At 35.0% G+C, this 27,335-nt stretch overlaps 1 long non-coding RNA gene across 2 annotated transcripts in view; it reads right to left on the bottom strand.

The window, feature by feature from the left end:
* Positions 1-1,867: 1,867 nt before the first annotated feature.
* Positions 1,868-27,335, bottom strand: part of LOC112427891 (uncharacterized) — a 163,922-nt gene continuing 138,454 nt past the window's right edge. For both annotated transcript variants that reach the window (XR_003019651.2, XR_003019650.2), the window contains exon 3: positions 1,868-2,053. This is a non-coding gene — a long non-coding RNA (uncharacterized lncRNA). The remainder of the gene's footprint in view (positions 2,054-27,335) is intronic.

Here is a 27,335-nt window from a genome sequence, read left to right on the forward strand (position 1 = left end):
AGAGTTTACAATAGGCCTTTTCATTGGCACATCCTCATATATGTGTAAGAAACCAAGAAGCACAAGAATTCCAGGAAAGTTCTTTAACAGAAAGATACAAACAACCAAGTAGCAAGAGACTATTTAGGCTGGGTGTGATGGCTTCTGCCTATAACCTTAGCACTTTGAGAAGTCAAGGCTGGAGAACTTCTTGACACCAGGAGTTCAAGACCAGCCTGGGCAACAAAGTGAGACTCCATCTTTACAAAACAAAACAAAACAAAACAAAACAAAGGCAGCATTGACGGCATGCACCAATAGTCCCTGCTACAGAAAAGGCTACGGTGAGAGGATCACTTGAACCCAGGAGCTCAAGGCTATAGTGAGCTATGATCTCACCACTGCACTCCAGCCTGGGTAACAGAGCAAGACCGTGTCTGAAAAGAAGAAGATTACTTACATTAACGAAAACAACTGCAGTAAAAACCACAGGTACGTGTGTATGTTGAAAGGTATTTCAACCATTTAAAAAAAACAATCTAGAGTACAAAAATCTGTTGACTACTACAATGTGATAAAAGAAGTGGAAACTAGAAACACTGGAAAATAAAAACTCTCCAAGAAAATAAAGCAAAATGTAGAGAGATGGAAAACAGAAGAGAAATACGAGAAAACCTGGAATTAGTGCAGTAGGTAATATCCAGTTAAATAAGCATTCTAAAATAGAGAAAATTGAAAACCAAAGGGGAGGAAATCAAAAATTACAAACAAACCATCAGGAGCTAAAAATGACCTTGGAATGCTCAACAACAACAACGGGAGCTTGGAGACAATGAAGTAATGTCTTCCAATTACTGGAGGGAAACAATTTTCAAAAAGAAAAAGTATTCTATACTCAACAAATTCTATACCCAACCAAATTATCAATGAAGTCTAACATTTAAAAATTGTATTTTTAATCCTGCAAGTTGTTTTCTTCCATTTATCATTTCTTAAAAAGGCACTCTGCTCAATGAAACTTAAGGAATACATCAGAAAGTAGAAGGAAGCGGAAAAGAAAGTTATGACAGAGGAGAAAAGCAAAAGAAATTTCCCATGATGAAAGCTATTAACCAGACATAGGGGACAAGCCAGCTGATATCAGAGTAGGTCAAAATATTTTAGTTAAGATTTCTCAGAAGATGAATTTGAGCAAATCAGTGATGCATCTAAAAGTCTTGCTATCTAGACAACTTTTGGCAAGCTTAGGCTGAACTAATAATAAGTATCTAAATTTAAAATCAGTGAAAAGAAACAAGCCAATATTTAACTGTGTGCAACAAAAGCAAGCATACAGGGAAAAAATGTATTCATAGCATGACAAGACTCAGCGTTAAATAGTGCTTACACAGTAATAAAAATTGCAAGCACTGAATATTGATCTGTTTAAAATTATGATATCAGGAAGATAAAAGCATATGAAGGATGTGAGTCTGACTTGGGATAGGAGGGGGGGAGAAGGAGAGCTAAATTATCATTGTTGTAAGGTTAATTCAAACATATTTCAGTAACTATATATATAAAAATATCTAATAAATATTATTTAATATCAACTAATATCAAAATAAACAGACAAAAGAGTTAGAAGTGGTTACTTAAGGAAATGGAAGAAGTGGTCAATTTTCTTAAGATTATACACAATTATATATATAACCATCCTTGTAAAATTCCTTAACTATATTCATGTATAACTTAATACAAATGCTTAAAGTAAGAGTAAAGAAAAGTTGACATAATCTCACTAGCAATGGAAGGAATGCAAATTAAAAGAAGACAGTATTCCCCCAGTCAGATTCCCAAAATTAAAACCTTTGAAATTATAAAGTGCTGCTGAGGATGCATGAAAACATGTACTATCATAAGCTGCTGCTGAAAGTATAAATACAGCCACACTGGAGAGCATTTTGATGACATTAAAACACAACTAAAAAAAACACATACCCTAAAAGTTGACATAGCAATTATACTGTCAAGTGTTTACTCTCAGAAAATCACCAGAACAAGTATACAAGAAGACATGTTTTTGCAGGATTCTCTGTAAAAGAAAAAAAGGAAAAACAATTTAAATATCTGCCAATAAGGAAATACATAAATAGAACATAATGTCTATATTGTGGAATAATCTGTCAAGGGACTAGATCAAATCAATATGAAAAAGAAGCTTTTCAACTTTTTAAATGAGATTTACATTCACCTCTGTAATTGCTGGTTGTACAGCTAGCTATATGCCTGGAATTTCCTTCAAGGGACTCAAAATATTTCCTTTCTCTCCATACTAGGGGTGTGGAGTCTAGCAGGCCCCTACAGGGGGCCTATACTATCTCACATTCTTATTTACTTAATTCTCTTTAATAAAAACTAATACCGTGAGTATGACTCACCAAATTGATTTCATAATAAAAATAGGAGAGAGTATAAAGATCATCCAGGACAAAATATGCACTATGGTAGCTACTGACCACATATGGCTATTGAGCATTTAAAATGTAGCTAGTCTTCACTGAAATGTGTTATAAATGCAAAATACATACCAAATTTCAAAGAGTTAAAAAATAAACTGTAAAATATCTCATGAATAATTTTATTGATTGCTGAAATATTTTATATATATTTAGTTAAATAAAATATATTAAAATTTATCTCACCTATTTCTTTTTTTAACATGGCTATTAGAAAATTTAAAATTATGAGGTTTACATTATATTTGTTTTGGACAATACTGGTCTAGATTAGATAGACATTTGTCCCTCCAATTTCCTTAGCATTATGTGATTGTAAATTTACTAAGACTTTAGTGATCTCCACAGTATAAAACATGTAGATTTATCATTCTGAAACTTGAAACTAGAAAATGCTTCTCCAAGTTTCATTCCAATAATTTGATTTCCCATAAAATTGCCCTCAGGGGGAAAAAAGTGTTGGTTAGAATGACATGTATTTCTGATCCATCTGACAGTTCTACTTTTTACTGTAAATCAATGAAATGATTTTATTTTTGTTGATATTTTGTGCCTTTTGTGAAAATGAGTCCGCACCTCTGAATTAATTCTGCTGAAATGCTACAGACTTTACAAGCCTGAGGAGCTAAGTTGAAGACTACGGGCCACAATAAAATCATCAAAGGTGCAGTTCTCAAAAGTCAGTGCTTGAGAATCATCTGATTGGCTAGTTGAAACACAGATTGCTGAGCCCCACTGCCAGAGTTTCTGAATCAGCAAGTCTGGGGTGAAGTCTGAGACTCTGCATTTCTAGCAAGTTTCTCAGGATGCTTGTCCAGGCATCACAAGCTAACAAAGATTGATCAAAGCAAATGTTACCTTTTAGGAGGGATCTAAGTGGTCAGTCTTTCCCAGATGATACCACCTGGGGAAGTATCATCTTATTGTACTTATTATAACTTATTTCACCTTTTCTATCACTAATTCTCTTGCAATCTTTGGTAAATCACTTAATATCACCAGGATTCAGTTTCCTCAATTATAAAATGTGGGATTTCATGTATAGGTAGAGATTTCTCGTTGCCTCTCTAAAGATATTTCTGTTGCCTCTACTGTCCCCTTCTTCCTTGGAAAAAGAATGAGAATTTTTAGCTGGACACATTGGCAATAGAAATAATACTCTGTATTTCCAAGTTTCCCGTGCCTCTCCCTAGACTTGTTAAATCAAATGCAAATTGAAGTGCTGTGTGGGACTCTTAGCCTGGCAGATTCAGCTGATGGGTGCTCTCTTTTTGCCTTTATTCCTTCTTTCAACACTCATTTTAGTTACTGTGAAGTCATATGGAACACTGAAGCTATGTATAAAAACGGTAGAGCAGGAGGATAGAAATTTGTCCCTGAAAACACTTGTGGAAATACCATCCCAGCCCCAGAATGGCCATCTCCCCATTGACCTTATATAAGAAATACATTTCCACATAATTTGTCACCATTGTATTTCTACTAAAGACAGCTGGAACCTATTGATAAACTTAAGACAAATGTTCTATTAAGAAGTTAGTCAACATTTTAAAACACAGAGTCTCCTATATAGGGTTTCCATTAAACTTGGTAATATAATACTATATTATTTTTATACAAATTGAAGAGGTCCTTGATGACATTATATAGCCACCTGTGTTTCCAGAGTTTCTAGTCATCCTGTATTTTATGTGTCTTTCCCAAGACCTCCTGGTTTCCATATGACGTTATATTTACTTTTGAAAACCACTTTTAAATTCATTATCCTGAAGCCTTTTTCAAATCACCAATGATGTTCATCTCACATTCATCTGTTAAATACTTCTGAAGAACAACTACATTCAAAAGCCCAGGAAAAGGTTAAGTTAGAAGCATTTGGAAAAGGAAAAATTCATAAGAATCCATTGTTAAGGGGAAGGAGAAATGTTGCAGTCAGTTATTAGAAATAAAATGAATTATGTCAGTAAACTAAGGAGCAACTATATAAATGTGTTCAGGCTTTTAGAAAGAGACAAAATACAGTAGAAAATAGGTGCTTTCCATTATTTGATGGCAGCAGAAAAGCAAGCCAAGAATAGTGGGCCTCTAAACCAGCTGAATGAAGATCCAGGAAGGGGCTAAAATTGGGCACAGACTACACTGCCAGTGGCTCTGCCTATGGAGGCTGGCCTTAAGGCATTGACAATATAATGGTAAAAACATTTCATCATCAACAACTAACAAGTAATTAGAAATGCAGCTACACTTTGCCTTTGGGAAAGGGTCTATCTAGGAGTTAAGATAAAGTACCACAAGTGATGAAATATATTACATTGCTATCTATCAAACAATTAGATAAAGCTTCTGAGTTTGGTGCTTATCTTTTGTTTCTTCTTTGGGTTTTGCTTTAAATCAGCACGTACAGTAAGTCATCAACCCGTATATCCAAGTTCCTACAGATATTGCTATAGGACCACCCACAGAGGACAATGAGAGAATACGAAGTCAGCAGAAATATGAGTGAGGTCTTAAGAATCTTGATGTCAATTAAATTTATACAGACAAGTCATTCAATTTAAAGATGAGGAAACTAAGGCCCAGACAGCTGTGGCTTCTCCAAGGTCGCACAACTAATGAGAGCCACAGCTGGTACAAGAACCAAGGTTTTCCATCTTTCAAAACAGTTTCACTTCAGCAATACTGTGCCTTCCAATGATTTACTCAGTGACTCCATTCATACAAACTTTATTCATCCACATCTGAGAAAGAGAAAATCCTGCAAAACTCATTTATAATTTTATCTGAAGGTAAGAGTGTTATCTCCAGAATATCCACTTATATATTTGGTACTTGGAAAACATTCTGGGGAATGAAATAGTTTTTCTGCATAATTTACAGAGGGATCACTTAACAGTGTTTTTTTCCCTGGGAAATGCAAATTGAATACTTGCTCTGTAAAAGTTGTGATTGAATCTCTTCCAATCTGGAATCTTCCCTGTCTAATTAAATATTTAATCACATTATTTGCTGCTTTTAGTGAAAATGGCTGGAATTCAAGCTGCTCTGCAACCTCTCATCTGCTCCCTATGACAAGGAGACATATGCTGATGAAGGTCTAATACAGTTTTGCTAAAGGCTAAATTCAACACATCTGGTAAAGCCTCAGAAGGGTCCCAGCCTCAATATTCACTCACAATTCTGAGACAGCAGCAGCAGCCTGACACGAGGCCAAGATAAGAGTTGGTAAAATACGTAAATATCAACCTCTGAGGAAAAAAAAATCAGAATAGTAACACTTGATAGAGAAAAAAATAATTGCCAAGCTACTAACATTTAAAATTTGGATAAATTCCAACATGATTTGCACTTTTAAAAAATGGGTATTTTTGTGTTTCTTAAGGAGCTTTTTTCAATTTGGCTTTAGTGACAAATAACAAAACTGAGAAAATTGTGCCGTAAAAAAAATATGAACTACCCTCTCTTATTAATCTTTAAAAATATCTGTAGAATATAATCAAATGAGACTAAAACAGTAGTCTAGCAAGCAGCTGGAAGATACCGTTATTTTCTTTGTGTGAAAGTAGCCAGGCATGTCTGACTAGGAAAGACAGAAGGGCTGCAGCATTTACTATTGAAAGAGGAATCGTAAATGGCATCTACCACTGTTGGCTGTGGAATTGCTTGGAATGATGTAACACTGAAATAAACAAAACATCTGAACAAACATTTCTTCAGCAGGAAAACTGGCATTATTTTGTGAAGTAAATATAGACACACACACACGCACACACGTGCACCTGATACCATGTAATCAATCATCAAGGAAATTTCCAGATATGAAAATGATTATTTGCCAAGCATTAAAATCCTTTTCATTTATGCAAACAAAAGATTTATTACGGGTTTTTTTTTTGTTTTGTTTTTTGTTTTTTGTTTTTTTTGAGACGGAGTCTCGCTCTGTCGCCCAGGCTGGAGTGCAGTGGCGGGATCTCAGCTCACTGCAAGCTCCGCCTCCCGGGTTCACGCCATTCTCCTGCCTCAGCCTCCGGAGTAGCTGGGACTACAGGCGCCCGCCACCTCGCCCGGCTAGTTTTTTTGTATTTTTTAGTAGAGACGGGGTTTCACCGTGTTAGCCTCCAGGATGGTCTCGATCTCCTGACCTCGTGATCCGCCCGTCTCGGCCTCCCAAAGTGCTGGGATTACAGGCTTGAGCCACCGCGCCCGGCCTATTAAGGGTTTTGGTACCTAAACTACCATTTTCTGAATTGTGCTCCAGAGTTCAACATTTCTCGAATGATTTTGTGAGAAGTTCCCCCACAAAATCAATTAAAGAACAATGATCTTGTGGTCTAAGAATGATGGGCAACCCTGGGCAACAGTGTGTTGTGCAAAATTCAGTTTTTTAATTGTAGGACCCCATGACATGCTAATCTGTATTGTCTGTTTCAAAAGGGGAACATCACGTTCAGAATTCTCCAAAATTATCTGACTCCATGGCCTGTTTTCTGTGGACTGCAGCTCAGGCCTGGGGTACTATGGTCACTTTGTAACAGGTGCTTCATTCTTCCCAGAGAAGTGAACCTTATTTTTGTCATTGGCTTGTAATGTGTGTATTTTAGTGAATCTCCTTAAAATCTACACAGAAAAAAGAACATTTCTGCTTTCTCTCTTTGTCCATTACTGGACATATGAAAACAATAGAAAAAAAGTCACCTTACCTTTCCTCAAGTAGTGTGAATGAGAGAGAGGACAGATAGTTGCAAAAAGAGTGGACCAAATATATTTGTAGCTCAACAATAGCTGTAATGTTAGCAGGATAATAACTCTTCTGTCATACGAGTACAGCAGAACAAGAAACCAGGATCGGTGTGTTGGCTGGAGGGACTAGGTATTGGGATCCCACAGGAGTCCCACTGCAAATAATTTAGTATGTGATTCAAATAGACATGACATACATATGTTCAAATCTGCTTTTCTTTTCTGTTTCACTGACATCTCACATTTGCTAGAGTCTTCAATGCATAGCCATTAGAATTTGCTACAGAAAGAATGTTAAGTGAATCGCTCAAGAAAAATTCTCCTCAAATATTTGCCTCCCTCTTCATTAGGTCAACAACTCAGTTCATGGCACTCTCCGAGAGTGTAAATGAGACATTCCTATCCACTACTGAAGGCTATAATGGCCATGGTAAAAAGTTTATGTTCCCTGTTCTGCTGTCAGAGATGTGAAAGTAGTCAGGCAGATAAGCCTTGAGGTTTAGCTCTAATGAGCACTTCTCACTTTCAGAGATCCATAATCAGGCTAAATAGAGCTGCAGTGTGGCTGCCCATGGCACACTGAGGCAGCGCCACTGGGTCAGTGGGCTAGAGGGAAGACATGGAGAGAATTCCAATATCTGAAGCTAATGGAAACCAAGGTGAATGTGGAAGGCCAATAGATAGTATATGACAGCCAGTATCCACTGATGAAGACCAGAAAAGGTCACCATCTCACAAAAGATATATAAGTCCTTATATATCTAAGGACTATATATAAGAAGTAACCATCTCACAAAAGATATATAAGTCCTTATACTGCTAGATGCCATCTTCAGAAGAATGGCAAGCAGAGGGAAAGACTGGCTGGGCACCAGAGCAACTTTAAGAAAGACTATACGCCATCCATTACATTATTGCACTAAAATACTGTATTAGTCCATTCTCACATTGCTATAAAGAACTACCTGAGACTGGATACTTTATAACAAAAAGAGGTTTAATGGACTCCCAGTTCGACAGGCTACACAGGAAGCATGGCTGGGGAGGCCCCAGGAAACTTACAATCAAGGCAGAAGCCATAGAGAAAGCAGGCACAGTCTTCACGTAGCCAGAGCAGGAGAGAGAAAGTGAAGGGGTAAGTGCTACACACTTTCAGATAACCAGATCTCGTGAGAACTCGTGAGAACTCATTCACTAACATGAGAATAGCAAGAGGGAAATCCTCTCCCATGATCCAATCACCTCCCACCAGGACCCTCTCCCAACACTGGGGATTATAATTCAACATAAGATTTGGGTGGTGACACAGAGACAAATCATGTCTAATAAAAACTGAATAGGACTAAGAATTAATTTTCTTTCCAACTAATTACCAAGTGAATACTTAGGAGATAGACAAGACTTAATATAGACTAAATGATGACATTCCATTTTTTCTTCACATCTGAGTTGTAATAGAATTTTAATATACAACCCCGTATTTGTCCTTCAGGAAATCAAAGGTGTTAAAGCATATGTATTCATTAAGAATCTGACACTTATTAAATTATGTGGAGTGGAGGAAAATAATTAAATTGTGTGGAGTGGGAAAAAATAATTAACCCTTCCATCTTGAGTGTTACAAATCATCATCTACTTTTATCTGGAAGAATTTACTAACTACATAAAACATCTATGTGTTTCAGTCAAAGTTCATCTCCTTGAATTTCACCACCTGCCAAGCAAACTTCTTGCAACGAAGGAAAGGAAGCTCCTATTCTGCTCTCTGATATGTGAAATGACCACAAAGTAGCCCCTAATCAGTTCAGTCATGCTATGATGTGACAAAATCCAGCTGTGCTTGAAATCTCCCTCAACACTTTGATATTTAAAAAATATGACAAATAGGAAAAATAATGCAGTTCAGGTACATAAGCATCTAGTTCTGTTAGAAATCTACCCTGTGATGTCTGGCAATCCATATGATCTTCCTGATGTTTCTCGTTATGTAAAATAGAGCTAATGGTTTTATTTTTGTAATCTGTCATGTGTTACGAGTATTACTAAGATTAAGGAGAATGGATACAATAAAGATTCCTGCTTATTTTTAACTAAAAATATGTAACCCTGCCTTCAACAGGCCTTAGCAACCTGGCACAATGCCTAGTGAACAACGAACCAATAAGCAATCTGGAACACTTATTAAGGAAAATAGGTGATCTATTCTATTTGGATTATATTCCTGAAGGGGAAGGGCAGCATCAATCCAACATGGAAATAAATTGTTTTCTTGACAAATATACATGAAAATTCTAAAATGATGTTAGTTCCTCTAATCACAATTTTGATAATCAGTGAACATCAGGAGTTACTTACTTCAACTAGAAAAACAGTGAGAGAATAAGTTGGGGTTGTTCATTTCACATACCCAAAATTAAAGGTGCCAGATTCTATAGTGGATATATAACATAATAAATCATGTTGAAATAGACATTATGCTTACACTATGTATACTAGCAGAAACTGCTAACTAGATCCAATTACCTGAGACATATGGCTGCCCAACTGATGCCTACATTTCTCAGCCATGCTTCCAATTAGCTGCAGTCACATGACAAATTGTGACTAACAGGATACGAATGAAAGTGGTTTGTGCAACTCCTGAATATAGTCGAAAGTGATTAAGTCCAGATTCTTCCTTTGCTTCCTGCTAGCAGAATTTTAGCTAATACAGTAAGTTATATTGGTCCAAACAAATGAAAGCAAAACCCTATTGATGCTGACAGAATAAAATAAAGAAACTTGGGTCTCTGACATCATGAAATAGCAAAAATAGACCTATACTATTTATATCAGATTGTGGCACACACCCAAAATGTAAACTTCTATCTTGCTTACATCAGTATTATTTTGGGTCTTCATTACAGTGCCCAAAGTAATCTCTAATTAGTAGAGGGATGCTACTTATCTCGGCTTCCCAAATTAATTCATTCAACAAATATTTTCTGATTGCACATTAGCTTTGAGGTTACAAATTTAGCTCACAAGACAATAAGAAATATTTGCCAAACTGGAGCACTTTCTACATATTTGTGTTTCCTGCATACGAAGAGAACAAAGGAGAAAGTCATCAATTTTACATGTAGGGCCAAGAAATGGAATTTTGGATGAAGGCTATCTATTGGCCTTGGAACTCTCTAAATTAAGTCACTTCTCCTAACAATACTTCAAAATGCTCTTTTAACACAGTACCTTGGTAACAAAATAAAACGAAAGCTTTACTACTGAAGCACATACACACACTATATACAAATATTTATAAATATATATATTTATAAAATGTAATATATATACACATATAAACAAAGATAGTATCTACAAATATTATACTGCAGTTTCCCTCCTTACTATCCCTCCTTTCAACTCTGAAATACCTCTTAATGTTTCCCAATATAATAGCAATATAATAAATACCTGCATATGTCATAACTTTGCTAAAAGACAAAGTTCTTGACAGAAAGGGCTATGTTTTATTCACTTTTGTTTTCCAATAGTAATAGTATGTTATGCTTGGGACATAAAAGGAGCTTGATATATATTTGTGAATAAATGACTGTCTTAGTTTGCCTCGTGCTGCTATTACAAGATACTAGAGACTAGATAATTTATAATAAACAGAAATACATTGGCTCATGGTTCTAGAGGATGAATAGTCGAAGATTGAGGGGCCAGCACCTGGCAAAGGTCTTCTTCATATGTCATCCCATGGTAGAAAAGCAAAGAGAGGGGGAGTGGGAGCAAGAGTTTGAAGTTGAAGACTTGAGCCTTTTTATAGTTGGCATCAATCCATTCATGAGAGTGGAATTCTTTTGACCTTAACACTTTCCATTAGGTTCTACCTTCCAACACTGATGCACTGGGGATTAAGTTTCGAACACATGAACTTTGGGGACACATTCAAACCATGGCAGTAACTAAATGGTTGAATGAATAAGTAAATGACGGTTTGGAGGGTCATGCGAGGAAATGCAAGAAGGGAAGTTGAATGAAAATTTCCTTTGTGAGTGGGTGTTCACAGAATAAACTAGAAAATAAGAGTCATTAGACATTACATGTATAGACAACTTAACCACAAAATACTTATAAGACCACATAAGGCTTTCCAACTTAATCATTCAAATCCTTCAAAAATAAATTTGTTTGTTTATAGAAAGTACCCTTAAATGTTTTCAGCACTGATTTACCAAAACTCACCCTGTAAATATAATTAGCAATGAAGTCCTAATAGGATTCCCAAGGAAATTATAGTCAACTTATGACCAAACCAAGTTATTCTTAGAACTTAAAAGGAAATCTTCAACATCTGCTGCAAATATAAATACCTGAGAACCACCGGGACAAGGAACCAAGGGGCCATCCAGACACAAACATCCCAATTAAGAATAGCTGTCAGCTATCCTTAAGAGAAATGACCTTAAAGACATCTTTTACCTTCAGCATAAATGATCAAGGGATATAGACTTTTTTTCTCTGAGATGTCATTTTAAATGAAGACCAAATGTTTCTAAAAATAGTAAAAATTATGCCTATCACTCTCCTCTATGGGTGTTCATGGGTCAGGATTGAGAAAAAGAGAAAATTAAAAGAATACCATTTCCCTTTTAGTTACTGTTCATATGTAATACATTATGTTTTGAATTTTTTAGTTTAATTGATATATGGTGTAGTGTGAACACACTTTATTAAATGAAGGACTTGTATTTGATGATCTCTGTAAATTCCTTTTCAGCTCTATAATGATTTCTCCACAATCATTCATAAATTCCAATAAAAATGACATCCTAAGGAAAGTCAATACAACCTTACTTAAATTTTTGCCCTCTTTTTTTCGTCAGCCATTTTACAAAGTAAGTTATTGGAGACTTTAGAAAGAAGACTTCAAAGTCAACAGTTGCAAGGACATATAATGATAGTACTAAATCATAATGTAAGGAAAAAATGCCATTTCATACAGCAGTTACTGAGAACACAGAAGCAATTCTATACATTCAAAAGGCGTGACATTTTCAAATCCTGTACAATTATAATGCAAACAATTACTAAATTCAATCTGCAGTTTAACTAGTTTCAAATCTGCTGATATTTTTATATGTGGCTGCACAGGACCTCCCATAATGGATATGTTGAACTCTGACTACATGTCATCCAGAGAAATAGCCTTTAAATAGTCTTGGATAGACAAGGTTCCAGGCACGTCGATCATTTTCCATGTTTTTTAAGCCATTGGTATTTTATACCTATTCTGCCTGGGATCATTCAGAACACAGAACTTACTGCCAAAATAGATTGGTTAGAAAAGCCAAGTCACTGTGTTCTAGAGGAGGATTTTAAGCTCCTAGACCAAATTTGGTGTATCTGTGGTTATCTGGATGTCTGCCAAATCCTCAGCCATTATTTTTCTAAAAGAAACATGTCAAGTTTTTCTGTTAATCACTCTTCAAATGCATATCTATTCCCATGCAGTATATTAATAAATGGAAATGAGCCTAATTATTCACCTGTTAGTGGGTGAGACTGAGGAAAAAATAAAATGAAAAGAATGTTTCCCTTTCAACACTTTGGTGCATAGTCTCTTTGCTACCATTCTAAGAATAGCAATTTGGCTTTGTATGTCTCCATGATAGGATAATAATTTTAAGCAATAACCAAGATTTTTTTTTACCAATAATTCTTTGCTCCCATGCCTACACTCTCTATTACCTCCCCATAATCCACCCTACCACAGCTTGCAATGAGAGGAATCCATCTCTCAGAGAGGGCTGTTGCAGCAGAAAAGCAAAGGAGGAGAAACCAGTTAATTTCCACCATGCTAAGATGGTATTTAAGCTCTCAGAAAATTAAACACATTTAGAAAAAATAGTGTTACATTTTCACGTACACCCAAACTTGGGGGCATGTGAAATTTGTACCTATTATTCCAGTAATTATCAGATCATTTGTTTATGTCCCCTAATAACAATAAGATACATTTATTTGAAGTATTTGAACTTGACTAGGTAGGACTCAGGTATCTACAGTGTACTTAATTTTTAGCCCCTGAAACACACTGACCAGTTTCTCTGAATCCTGACCCATTTCCGAGTTTTCAGTGTGAGACAATAGCTCAGAGTCAAGATATCTAAGGTCCTCCATTCACCATTCCATGCTAAGATGTCAGCATCTTTCATTAAGTTTAAAAGAGAAATTGTTACTATATATTAGAAATATAGATCTTTCCAAAAAGATATAGCTATCCTATCATGCAAATGATACTCACCTAAGATATAAAAGATAAAGAATCTTATTTAGACAATTGCACATAAAAATATTTGACTTCATACCATCTGTTTATCTAGGTATTGCCTTTTCTTTTTCTCTTAACATTTATCCAGCTATGTCAGAGGATTCTTATGAGGTTAAAAAGAGATCATGTAATAGCACTCCTGAAACTTTCAAGCACATTGCATTATCTAAATCAAAAATTAAGGAGCATTTTAATCTCAAAAATCACAATGTATAGCCTCATGTTTACCAGCTTGTAATTTTTTTCAATATTGCAGCCTCTTTGTTTTTAAATTCAAATATCAGGGAATTAAGATGAAGGCAGTAAACTGGTTGAAGAAGGCATAGAAAGTTGATTGTCAAGAAGACTGTTTTTTATTGTAGAAATAAGCATGGGATCTTGGTGTTTGATTATTCCATATGTTCTAATTGAATATGTCCAAATATTTCTAGTATTAAAATTTCTTCTTACAAAGTACGGGTTTCTTAATCCTGCAGCTGAGCAGTAACCCACATTCTGATTTCTTAAAAGGATTCAGGTAATACGGTTAATATTTTAAAATTAGAATCATCTCTCACACTTCTAGGATACTGGTAATGTTCTATTTCTTGACCTGGAAGGGCGTTGTACGGCTGAGTCCCTTTTGTGACACCATATTCCATTTATGATGTGTACACTTCTCTGTATATATATTTTACTTCAGTTAAATATTAAGGGGGAAAACACCTGTGCCACTAGGAAAATCAAAAGACCCTCTTAGAAATATTAATACTGTGCTCATCTTTGGACTTGAAAACTGATTCAAATATAGCTAAATAAAATTATAGAGACCATCCTGATATTTAAATATTATAGTTTAAAAAGCACTTCCATATTCATATTAATTCTGTGACAGGTTTAGTGTTTTCAATTCAAAAAGTAAACTAAATTTCAAAGCAGATAAATGAGTTTTCCAGGGTGGTTAATTCAATACGCTTCAGAATCATATCTCACTCTCAGCATTTTTTTGGTTTCTAAGTATAGCCTTCATTCCACAATTTCATAGCTAACTTTATTACATGAATCCTTACTAAAACCAATCCTGTTATTAGGCAAAAAGACAAAAGCTACAGAATTATCCTAATAAAGGCCCAAAAAACTGATAAATTCCATCATCTATTTCATAATTTTACAAAATTGATTGCTAAACCTCTTTAATATAGTAAGTAACAATCTCAAACTAGTGGTTGATATTTCAATAGAAACATAACTATGAAAAGCAAAAACAATTTGACAATGTCTGCTAGTAGTACTATTCACTGTTGTCCTGTAAGTGTAAGTTAATGCATTAAACGGAAAAAGTATTAAAAAGAGAGTCTGGAGTAACACTTTTAAAACTAATAACTAATAAGAGAGCTTAATAAAGTGAATGAAACAGTAAGTGCTATCCAAGTCCTATGCAAGTCATAAAACGTCACTGACAAATGAAAAAGATGGCTTGACTATGAACAGAAATATATCAAGTTTCCAGTAAGTAATTTGCTATAAAAGTGTTCACTGTAGCATTATTTATAATAATAATAATAACAAAAACCAACTAAATATTTGACAATAGGAAATAGGTAAAATAAAGTATGGTAGAGTCACATAATGTAGCGTGAACAGCCATAAAAATATATAAAAGAAAAATATTTTATGGCTTGCAAAAATGTTCAAAGTGGACAGTACATTTTTGGAAAGTCACAAAACAATTTTGTTGTTAAAAATGTACATTTTTGTATATATACACACATGCAAACATGTACTTATAAAACTAGAAAGCTATATCTCAAAACATATGGAATTACAGATTTTTATTTTCTTCCTTTTATTTGCATTTTTGTTTACCTGTATTTATTTTAGACAATGTGTATTATATTTACAATAAGAATTAAAACAATATACATAATTATCTTAGAAAAAAATATATAAATTCTCTTATTGTGGTTGGGATAGATTTTATGTAGTTGTCCCTCCAAAAAGGATATAAGTAAAATGAAAAACAAAACCTCAGTAGCATCGCATGGGCTGTGTCTGTTGAAATTATATTGTACTTATGTGATACCACTTTAGTCAAAAGTAACCGTTATAATAAATTTTTATCCCAAACTTGAAAGCATAAGACACTATAGTTTTACCACACATGTAGTGTTTTACTATTTCAAAGATAATTCCATACTACCTGAATTATTTCATTCTCATGCTAAGTTTATGAGAAAAGAGACTATCCTTTATTTACAGATGAGAACTTTTAGGCACAGAAACTTCTGGAGGGTTAAACATACAGGTAGTTAATCACATTTCCAATATCAGTGTACAACTAGGACTAAAATTTAGAACTTTCAACTCTAAGCCCAAATGACTTTCTAACTAGATTTTACTTTACTTCAAATAATTAAATTTCTCCTGAATGACAGGTCTTGTATTTTGCAAATTGAGTATAGAGGTGATTAAAATGTCATCCAATTTTAAAACAAATTGGAAGAGCATTTTCAACTCTTTGGGTACAAGAGCAAGTGTTCGTTTGGGCTCTTACTTCAATAATACTTGGAAGCTGAAGTGCTGATGTCAAATCACTCCAATACAGACGCAATTCCTTTTTTTAAAAATTTTATTTATTTACTTTTTTTTTGAGACGGAGTCTTGCTCTGTCGCCCAGGCTGGAGTGCAGTGGTGCGATCTTAACTCACTGAAAGCTCTGCCTCCCGGGTTCACACCATTCTCCTGCCTCAGCCTCCCGAGTAGCTGGGACTACAGGTGCGTGCCACCACACCTAGCTAATTTTTTGTATTTTTATTAGAGACGAGGTTTCACCATGTTAGCCAGGATGGTCTCAATCTCCTGACCTTGTGATCCACCTGCCTCAGCTTCCCAAAGTGCTGGGATTACAGGCATGAGCCACTGCGCCCGGCCCTACAGACCCAGTTCTTTAAAATGATTCACCAGGAGTATATGGCCCCTGAAACAGAGCATCAAAATCAATCACTGAAGCTGAAAATTATAATCAGCCTGAGTCTAAAGAAATCCATGAGTAAAGATTTTCTCCCCTTTAGCAAACCTATCATCTTGGCTTAGAGAGTTAACCTTTCTTTTAAAAAATTCATTTAATACATGATGCATTTCATGCATACATACATGGCGACATAGTGAAAACACAATCAATATGCTTTCAAGGAATATACCCCAGCACAAGAAATGATTCACGTTTTTTTCTTCCTATGTAACATTTACTTTGGATTACAAAAAAAAGTAAGCAAAATATGATTTACAAAATGTATCTCATGATATACTTCACAATCTTGCAAAAGCTTTACATATGTTATGCCTTGCAATAAACATTGACATTTATAATCTAAAATTCTAGTTTGTGCTAAAGGCAGTCTCATTCTTTTACTTAGGTAATGAAAATTTAATATAGTGTGTATGTGTATGAGAAGGGAAGAGGAATATAAAATATATTAAGTAATTCACTTGCCTATTACACTACCAGAAAGAGGACATCATTTTTATTCTCACATTTCTCAAGCAATAGATTTTGCAGCAAAGTTGTCAACTGATGGGAGGGTTTTAAGACTTTCTGACACATCGAATTTGCTGAGAAAGACAGAGTTCTGTGAGTGATTCCAATTTGCCATTTTCTAAATGTTCAAAATGTTCCAATGGAACATCCAAAGTCCATACCTGCTTTTTTATCATCTAGAGCATGCCTTCCTCCTGTGAGCCATTGTAATGGGTTCAATGACAACCTCCACCACCACTTACCTTGGTGAAAGATGAAAATTTCATCACCCCAAATGTGGCTCCTTTATTTTTTTCTTCCTCTTATACATCTAGCTAAGAAATTGATAGCATATTATTTGCTAAAACAATTTCTCCAAATGAATCACAGGACTATGAGGCATGCACACACATGAAGGACATTAAAGAAAAGGGAGAATTCAAGATAAAAATTGAGCAGCTTGACAGAAAGTGAATTTTCTGTCAAGAGTATGTATTACCTCGGTTCCAAAAGGCCCACAAATCTGCAGAGGGGTAATGTTGAATACCACTGATTCGTGCATATGCTGTTCATTCAAGCATTTGATTCTGGCATTTTTCTCTGTGGATGTTGCAAGTTCCACCTGAGCTAAGTTTACTGTTTTACGTTGAAATAAATCTGCATCTTACCTGCAGTTGAGCCTCACTGGAATATTCCCTGTGGACACATCGCTTGAGGTTGCTTTACATCAAGATTATTTGAGGTTCTTTTAAAACCATGCCTCCAAGGACAGATTCTAAGACAGACGCTGCAAACTAGTGGACTTTCAACCATAAATTTTAAAACCAAATTCCAAATTGTGATAAGTCAGATGATTGTTCCCCTTGCACTGTGAGCTAAGTATAATTTCCTACCCCAGCGACGTTAGACTCAGCCATGTGACTTGCTTTGGTTAATAAGATATTAGGAGATATGATTTAAAAAAAAAAAAAGGTTTGAAATATGCTTGGGCAATGGGATTTAGCTAATACTGCTTTTGTCACTGCCATGAAAAGAACATGCTTAGGTAGCCCACTGTTCCCAGGAGGATAAGAGACTCAGAGCAAATTTGAACTCAGGCTGCGACTTAGAGCCCAGACCAGCTGAGCCCAATTTAGATTAGCTAATCTATAACCAATGCACAGATATGTGAGAATAGATGTTTTACCTTAAGCCACTATGTTTTTGCTGGATTTTTACCCATCATTTTATTATAGCCCTTATTAATTACTACATATCTGGCAACCAATACACTGTAAAAGTAGTAATTGTGACATATAGATAGGTCCTTACACTACATATAAAGTAGTTACAATGTAACAAACTTGATGAGCAACCACATTGTGTGTTTATAACTAAAAATGTGATATATGTCACTCAATTACCAAGATAATACTGTATTTCTTAAAGGAGAAATGATCAGACGTTTTGGCTAGCAGGACATGTCTGGTGAGCAGTCTTCTCTTAAAATACATGGATTACTTTCTCAGTCCAGTTCTAAATGGAGAAACCAACACACAGATAAAGAATAGGAGAAACAGTTTCATTTTGAATGACTATTCTAATGTGTTATTTCTTATCCTGTTGTTTAGTGAACTAGTGAGGTGATATTTTCTATGTTGAGGTAACAGAAAAAGACTAGTAATAAATAAATACAAACTAAAGATGCTAAAATAATTTGTTAGTTATTTTAGTCTCCACATTAAGAATTAGACTGTATTGACCGGGCGTGGTGGCTCATGCCTGTAACATCCCAGCACTTTGGGTTGTTAGTGCGGGCAGATCATGAGGTCAGGAGATCGAGACCATCCTTGTTAACACGGTGAAACCCCATCTCTAATAAAAATACAAAAAATTAGCCGGCCGTGGTAGTGGGCACCTGTAGTCCCAGCTACTCAGGAGACTGAGGCAGGAGAATGGCGTGAACCTGGGAGGTGGAGCTAGAAGTGAGCAGAGATGGTGCCACTGAGCTCCAGCCTGGGCAGCAGAGTGAGACTCCTTCTCAAAAAACAAAAAAAAAGAATTAAACTGTATTATTATATTAGATATTGTTCTTGGAGAAACCTAGCATGATATGAGCAGATCCACATTGAAAATTCTGAAATATTTATACTGATAAAAAAAAGTTGTGTTTCTTTAAATCAAATACAATTAAACATACACAGAAAAAGAACTAGACTTAAAAAAAAAACTTTAATTACTACTATAGTATCCTGATTATAATGACAAAGATATTCATCTAAACTGCAAAAAATACTACTAAGAATTTATCTTGTGTCTTGCAAAGTGTTCTTGAGTTTTAAAATTCATGAGGGAACACTCTGAAGTATTATATTCTCTAAAGACAAAAAAAAAAAAAAAAACATACTCCTTTTCTCATCTTCTGAATAATATCCTTATCCAAAGTTTGTATTTCAAATTTAAACTGTAAGTCTGAAATGGAAGTTACTGACAAACTCATTAGAGTACCTTCAATGACACTGTATTTTAAGAGTCCCAGTGGAATGAAATTAGATCATAACCAAAGTACGTGATCAAGGAAGGATTAAACAAGGACTTCTGAGGAAGAGCCAGGAAGTGAGAACCAATTCAAAAGGCTTGCTTACAGTTAGCAACAGGAGTATCTCAACTAACTTTCGCTACACAATGAGCATGGTTGCACCCTGAAGAGAAGACTACGCTTCAATGTGATTCTGATCCTCCAGGGAATTTATTCAATTGGAAAATAATTTACCAGTGAGTTTAATTCTTGCTTTCAAATTATGTATCTTCGTGCATCATCTCATGGGTAGTGAAATTGTGTTACTGAGGATTCCCTGGGAGTCCTGGACTATGGTCATGAATGGAAGCTTTATCTTATAACTTTTGACCCCATTCCATTTTTAATTAGGTGCATATATTGAAGCATGAAGGTAGCATGACTAAAAACAGGGAAGATAGACAGTTTATTCTTCAGTCTCTCTGTTTTTGACATAAAAGCATAGATTTTAGGTTTAAGGTCCAGAAAAGAAAAAGTCTCTCATAATTGGGTAAATATATGAAGATTTTTTAAATGAAAATATGGTTTTCAAAATGCTAATAAAGGATTTCTACTAATTAAATACACCACAATTAAAAAGACTGCAAAATGAGAGTTGATAGCCATCATATATTTCCATGCAATTTTAAAGTCTCCAGTGAAAATGTTAAACTTCATTCCTCAACATCGAGTTAGACAATACAGTCTAGTATACCCTAAAATGGTTTCTCTTTTCACTTCTAATCAATAAGATAACTTAATGAACATTTGTTCTGTTGACAAATATTATTTTTCAACAAAAATATTATTTTTCAAGATTTCTGTATTACCTACAATAAAAATAGATGTGGACTTTGTGAAGAAACAAAATAGTAGGTTCTTTCAGTATTTTTCCTGTGATGGAATTTCTTATAAATATATGGGCACAATTACAATGATCACTGGAGACTTCAAATATCTGAAACTAGTTTTCACTTTGGAAATACATTCGTTGGCAACAACTAAAACACAAGAACTACAAGCCAAAGCGAGGTGAACTTTAAGTACTTTGAAAAAAAAAAATAAAAACCTATCTCATTAAAATCTAAACCATCTCCTCTTTTTTGACTAATGCTACCCATGCTCCTTAAATGTGTGTATTTGACAGAAAGAAAATGGGATTGAATTGAATGTTCCAGGTGCTATAAGAAAATTTATATTTATAATCAGAGTCCAAGATCTCAGTGAAATCCACAGTAAAAAAAAAAAAAAAAAAGTTTACTGTCCATGAGATAACCCATGCTAATACTTGTGAAGTAACTTTTTCCATATTAGGCTCATGGCAAAGACAACAAAGAATCTTTTTCACTCTTTCAGAGGTAAGCTAAAAGGAATCTTTTAAAAACTTAACCCTATAATTTAATAGCTAAACTGTCTAGAACTAGGTTTTAGATATTTGTATGCTCGTGTGCATCAATGAAAATTTAAAAGATAATGAAAATAAAACTTTTAAAAAGAAAGAAAAAAATTATCGAACAGATACCTTCTGAGATGTCCATATTGCGAATTTTGAGAATGCAAATGTGCAGAGGGTAACTCAGTTTGGTAGAACCTGAAGCATATGTCATTTGAGACATGCTTTTTGAGAAAAATAATGCAACATTATACATATATAACTAAATATGGAAGTAGTGGCTCACTCCTATAATCCCAGCACTTTGGGAGGCTGAGGCAAGTGGATCACCTCAGGAGTTCAAGATCAGCCTAGCCAACATGGCAAAACTTTGTCTCTACTAAAAATACAAAATTAGCCAGGCGTGGTGGCAAGCACCTGTAATCCTAGCTACTTGGGAGGCTGAGGCATGAGAATCACTTGAAAACCCAAGAGGCAGAGGTTGCAGTGAGCTGAGATGGCGTCACCGCACTCCAGCCTGGGGGATAGAGCGAGACTCTGTCTCTAAAAAATAAATAAAGAAAATAAAAAACTTAAAAATAGGATGATGAAAGCTCTAATTTACAAATTTGAAAAGCTGAGAATTACCACTGACATCACAAATCCAGTAAGATATCCTAACAATTATATTTGTCTAGTACACTTACATTTTTTCAACAATTTTTGACTACATGTTTTTCAAACACCTCTTCATATTACAACAATTTAGAAATACAATTTTTAGTAGAATGAACAGAGATTTAATTTGATCTTTTCTTCCATGGTTAACCAAAGTAAGTTTATTATTATTAGTGTAGAAGGTTTTCTCTCAGTTTTGCAACTGGCATTATTGGTGATGTCACTGTGGTGGACTGAATTGTGTCTCCCCCCTTATATACATATAAAATATGTGTATGTCTTAACTCCTGATATCTGTGAATGTAACCTTATTTGGAAATAAGGTATTTGCTAATATGATTAAGAGCTTTAAGATGAGGTCATTTTGGATTTAGAGTAAATCTAAATCGAAAAACTGGTGTCCTCATAAGAAACACATGGGGGAAAGACCTATTAAGAGAGGGATGGAATAGAATCTCCCTCAGAGCCTCCGGAAAGGACCGACCCTGCCAACACTTTGATTTTACATCTTTGGCTTCCAGAACTATATGAAATAATAAATTTCTGTTGTTTAGAGCCATGAAGTTTGTGATACCTTGTTACAGAAGCCCTAAAAAACAACAACAAACTAATGTAATCATGTGCCTGTAATCAATTTCATTTTACATATAAAATGTAAGTAATTTCAAGTTTTCCTGTCCAACACTAATTGTAAGTACTTTTTAAATTGATGATATGTTAACTAGTTTGTGTCAACGCCCTCCATTGTGGTGACATATAATAAATTTTATGTTATTCTTCTGAAAGAGACAAGCCATCTTGATCAAAATAGTGTTCTAGTTACAATATTACATATCTAAAAACTGGAAAATGTTTTCCTCACACTAGCTTCTGACTCTATATTTCCATAACTTGATTTCTTCACCACTCACAACTTAGGCTGAACACCATAGGATAAATTCACACAACCGTATAGGATAAATTCACACAACCGTATACCTTCTGGTTCCATACTCTTTTACAATGTTAAGTAGGCACAGTGGGTATTTAGAGCATGCATTAAATAAATAAACACAGAAGTGACTGTAAACTATAAGCACATATTGTACTAAACCCAAACTATATGTAGCCCCTACTCAAGTACTCCTTGGCCAAATCCAAGAAATGCCCATGACCACTTCCTCACCACTAGACACAAGGTGAAATGTCACAGAAAGAAAATAAGAGTGTAAAGTTATGTTTATTTTACTAGCTGAAAGTAAATATATTTGTAATCTTTACCAAAAAAAAAAAAAAGTGTATTGTATAAACACATGGATAGGGTCTTTTCTTGGAAAGGCCCATGCAAATGATTGAGTCCTCACTCTAAAGCTTCACTAGCTTCATGGTAAACCCACCTCCGTGTGTGATATAGATTTTTAAAATGTGAAAGAATATCTTCCTTTCTGATTTTAAAAATATACGCTTAGGTCCTACTAAGATAGAGATATAGATGCACATGTTTTTCCTACTCATAAAATGCTATCTTATTCAGTTTGGGCCTTATAACAAATTACCATAGAATGGGTGACTTAAACAATAAACATGTGTTTCTCACAGTTCTGGGGGCTGCCAAGTCCAAGATCAAGGTGACTGTAGGTTCTGTGCCTGGTTTACAGATGGTCATCTTTTGTCTTCTCCTTCTAATCTCCATATGGTGGAAAGCAGAGAGAGGAATTAAACTATTATGTATTTTTTTATAGGCTCACTAACCCTATTCTCGAGGGCTCCACTCTCATGATCTAATTTTTTCCCAAAGGCCCCACCTCCTGATAGGGTTAGGATTTCAACATATAAATTTGAGGTGGACACAAATATTCAGTTCATAACAAATGCTCTAATCCTTTTATTTGCTTGATGAACTCTAATTCATACTTCAAATCTTACTTAATATATTATCTTCTGTATACAAATATCCCTGAATCTCCTGGACAGGTTCCTACTTCCAGAACTATTAGGACACATTTGTCATGATATTTGATTACAATGAAATCATAGCCTGCTTCGCTTGCAAGATTATAAGCTCACTGAGAATGGGTATCACCTGTGTTCTCTTTTATGTTCACAGAAAGCCCTTAAGATATATCTGTTTCAGGAAAGCACTTACAATGCAAGGAAGGCAAGGCACATAAACAAATAACTAATTCAATATTAAACAAATATTTACTGAGCTTCTACTATATGCCAGACATTTCTGGGAGCTAGGGAAACATCAAGAGAAAAACAATCAGTACTAAGTAAGTGTGTTAGATGGTATTAGAGCAAAAAAAAAAAAAGAAAGAAAAGAAAAAAAACAGAGCACATTGGGGTGGGGCTCAGAAGTGAGAAATGCAGTTTGCAATTTTATATGGTGGTGTAAAGGTGGGCTTAAATTGAAGAAGATTTGAAAAAAAAAAACTTAAAGGAAGCAAGGGAATTAGACCTATAGATATATGATAGAAAACAGTTACAGGTAAAGAACAGCTAGGCCTAAGGCCTTAAGATGGGAGCACACCTAAGATACTGAAGAAGCAACGAGGAGGCCAAATGTTGCTAGAGCTAAGTAAGTAAAGGGAATATGGCAGAGAACAGGTCAGAGAAGTAACAGGAGATGTAGCACTTCTTAGTCATTTTTAAAATGACTAAGCTTTAATTTTTGACAAAACTGTTGACTTTGAAAGATTTTATCAGGATCACTCAAGCTTGAAAATACATTATAAGTCTCAGATGAAAAACTGGAAAAAGCAGAGGATAATAAGTAATAGTGGCTTAAACTAGGATGAAAGAAATGAAGGTAATATGAAGATGTTATGTTCTGGCCATGTAAATATATTTGAAAATAGAATCTACAGGATTTTATGAAGAAGATTTAGGGGAGTTTAAAAAAAAATAGAAGAGTCAGGATGTCTATTTTCGCCTCAATAAGTAAAAATAGTAGGTTTAGCATTAACTAAGACGGGAAAAACTGGGTAGAGCAGGAGGTTTTGGAGTTTAGATCTTAGATTGGGAATTTAGATTTAAGTGTGTTAAGTTTGAGATGTGGAATGGAAGTGTCAGAGTGGACATGTTGAAAAGGCAGTTGGAAAAGAAGTTGAAATTCAAGATAGAGATCCAGAATGGAAACATAAATTTGGGTCACCATCTTATATATAAAATTTAATTCACAAGACTTGATGAGCTCTCCCAGGAAGTTAAGAGTAAATAAAAAGAAGAAAAAGTCCATGGGCTGAGCCCTGAGGCTCTGCAACAATTAGTGAATTCGTGGTCTCAGGAGGATAAGAAGGAATTGGCAGAGGAAACAGAAGGAACAGCCAATAATGTGGGGAAAAAAACAAATGTGAAGTATACTGGAAATCAAATGAATAAAATATATTGAAGAAAAGAGAGGGTCCAACTGCTACTGACAGGTTAGATTCTACTGAGAGGTTACGTATATGGGGAGGGAGAATTGACATTAGAGCTTACCAACATAAAGATCAATAGTGGTCATGGAAAGAAAACTTTTGATGAAGTAATAGGAGCAAAAGTGGGCTTAACAGAGAGTGAAAATAGAAGAATTAGACACAATTAGTATTGACAATTCTTTCAAGGAGTTTTGCTTCAAAGGAGAGCAGAGTAATAAAGCAGTAGAAAGAAAGCAATGTTTTGAAGACTGACAATATAGCAATAAATTTGTACAGACGGGAATAATTCAATGAGGGGAAAAGAGTAGTGATATAGGCAGGAAGAGAATTGAAGGGATGTTCCTGAGTAGAGAAGAAGAGATGGAACCTAAGAAGGCCTTAGGAATACATAGTTCATCTATGGAAGAGAAGCTGAATGAGAAGGGAAAAAATTTGTAAAAGGTAGTTCAGGGGAAATTAATGAACTAAGGAAATACGATTTCTAGTCAGCATTAAAAGTGCACACAAGGTTTGTGGTCATGAAATTAAAGTCAGACCACCAAGATGATATTTCTTTTTCCATCCATGATCTGTTGCTTTGGGTCCAGGTATAGAATATGGAGAAAATCAGACATTATCAGGATTAATTTTCCAAGGGAGTACCACAAACTAAGAAAACAATAAGGAAGCTAGACTTGTTGAAAGGGATTTAATGTGATTATTAACTACGAAATTTAAGCCAGATAAGGAGATAATAAAAACTTCAAAGAAGGAAAAGATTACTAAAACCAGTAAAATAAGTAAATTGGAGATCTCAGTAGTGCTGAAAGAGTTTTAGAGTCAAAAACCTATGGGAGTGAGATTCACAGATAGGAAGTAGTTATCATGGAGTGTGATGCATAAAACTGAGATTATAGAGAACTTGCAGTGAAGCAAGGTCCAAGGCACGACCATGAGAGTGAGTGACACAGATAGAGGAAAGAAGGAGAATTTAAGAAATTGAGAATTCAATGTCTTCAGAGAAGTATCTATATGTATAGTATAATAAACAGAATTAAAATAAACAGGAGTAATGAAGGGAGTTACAGCAAACCAGGAACTAACAAATGGGGAAATGAGAAGGAATAACACAGGAAGTTGGACAAAACTATGAGGAACAGTAGGTGATTTGTAGTCCAATTACACGATATTCAAAGCTAAGTATTCATTATATAAACAGAACTAAAGACAAAAAACACAGGATTAACTCAATAGATTCTGAAAAGGTTTTTGATAAAATTCAACATCCCTTCATGCTAAAAATTCTCAGTAACTAGGTGTTGAAGGAACAAACCTCAAAAGAGCAAGAGCCATCTATGACAAACCCACAGCCAACATTATACTGAATGGGAAAATGCTGGCAGCACTCCCCTTGAAAACTGGCACAAAACAAGAATGCTCCCTCTCACCTTCAACATAGTATTGAAAGTCCTATCCAGAGCAATCAGGCAACAGAAAGAAATAAAGGCATCTAAATAGGAAGAGAAAAAGTCAAACTATCTCTGTTTGCAGATGACATTAATCTGTATCTAGAAAACCCCATGGTCTCAGCCTAAAATCTCCTCCAGTTGATAAACTTCAGCAAAGCTTCAGGATACAAAATCAGTGTACAAAAATCACTAGCATTCCTATACACCAACAACAGCCAAACTGAGAGCCAAATCAGGAAAACAATTCCATTCACAACTGCCACAAAAAGAATAAAATAGCTAGGAATACAACTAATCAGATAGATGAAAGATTTCTACAATGATAATTACAAAACACTGCTCAAATAAATCAGAGAAGACATAAACAAATAAAACATCTTATGCTCATGTATAGGAAGAATCAATATCATTGAAATAGCTATACTTTTAAAAGCAACTTACAGATTCAATGCTATTTCTCTCAAACTACCATTGACATTCTTCACAGAACTAGAAAAAAGTATTTTAAAATGCATATGAAACCAAAAAAGGGCCCAAATAGCCAAGGCAATCCTAAGCAAAAAGAACAAAGCTGGAGGCATCATGTTACCTAACTTCAAACTATACTACAGGGTGACAGTAACCAAAATAGCATGGTACTGGTACAAAAACAGACACAGACCAACAGAATAGAGAGTCCAGAAATAGGGCCGCACATCTATGACTATCTGATCTTCAACAAAGCTGACTAAGACAAGTAATGGAGAAAAGACTCCCTATTCAAAAAATGGTGTTGGGATAACTGGCTAGCCATATGCAGAATATTGAAGCTGGACACGCCTTCCTTACACCATACACAAAAATCAACTCAAGATGGATTAAAGCCTTA

Source organism: Macaca nemestrina, chromosome 2 (genome assembly GCF_043159975.1).
Source record: "Macaca nemestrina isolate mMacNem1 chromosome 2, mMacNem.hap1, whole genome shotgun sequence".
NCBI lineage: Eukaryota > Metazoa > Chordata > Mammalia > Primates > Cercopithecidae > Macaca > Macaca nemestrina.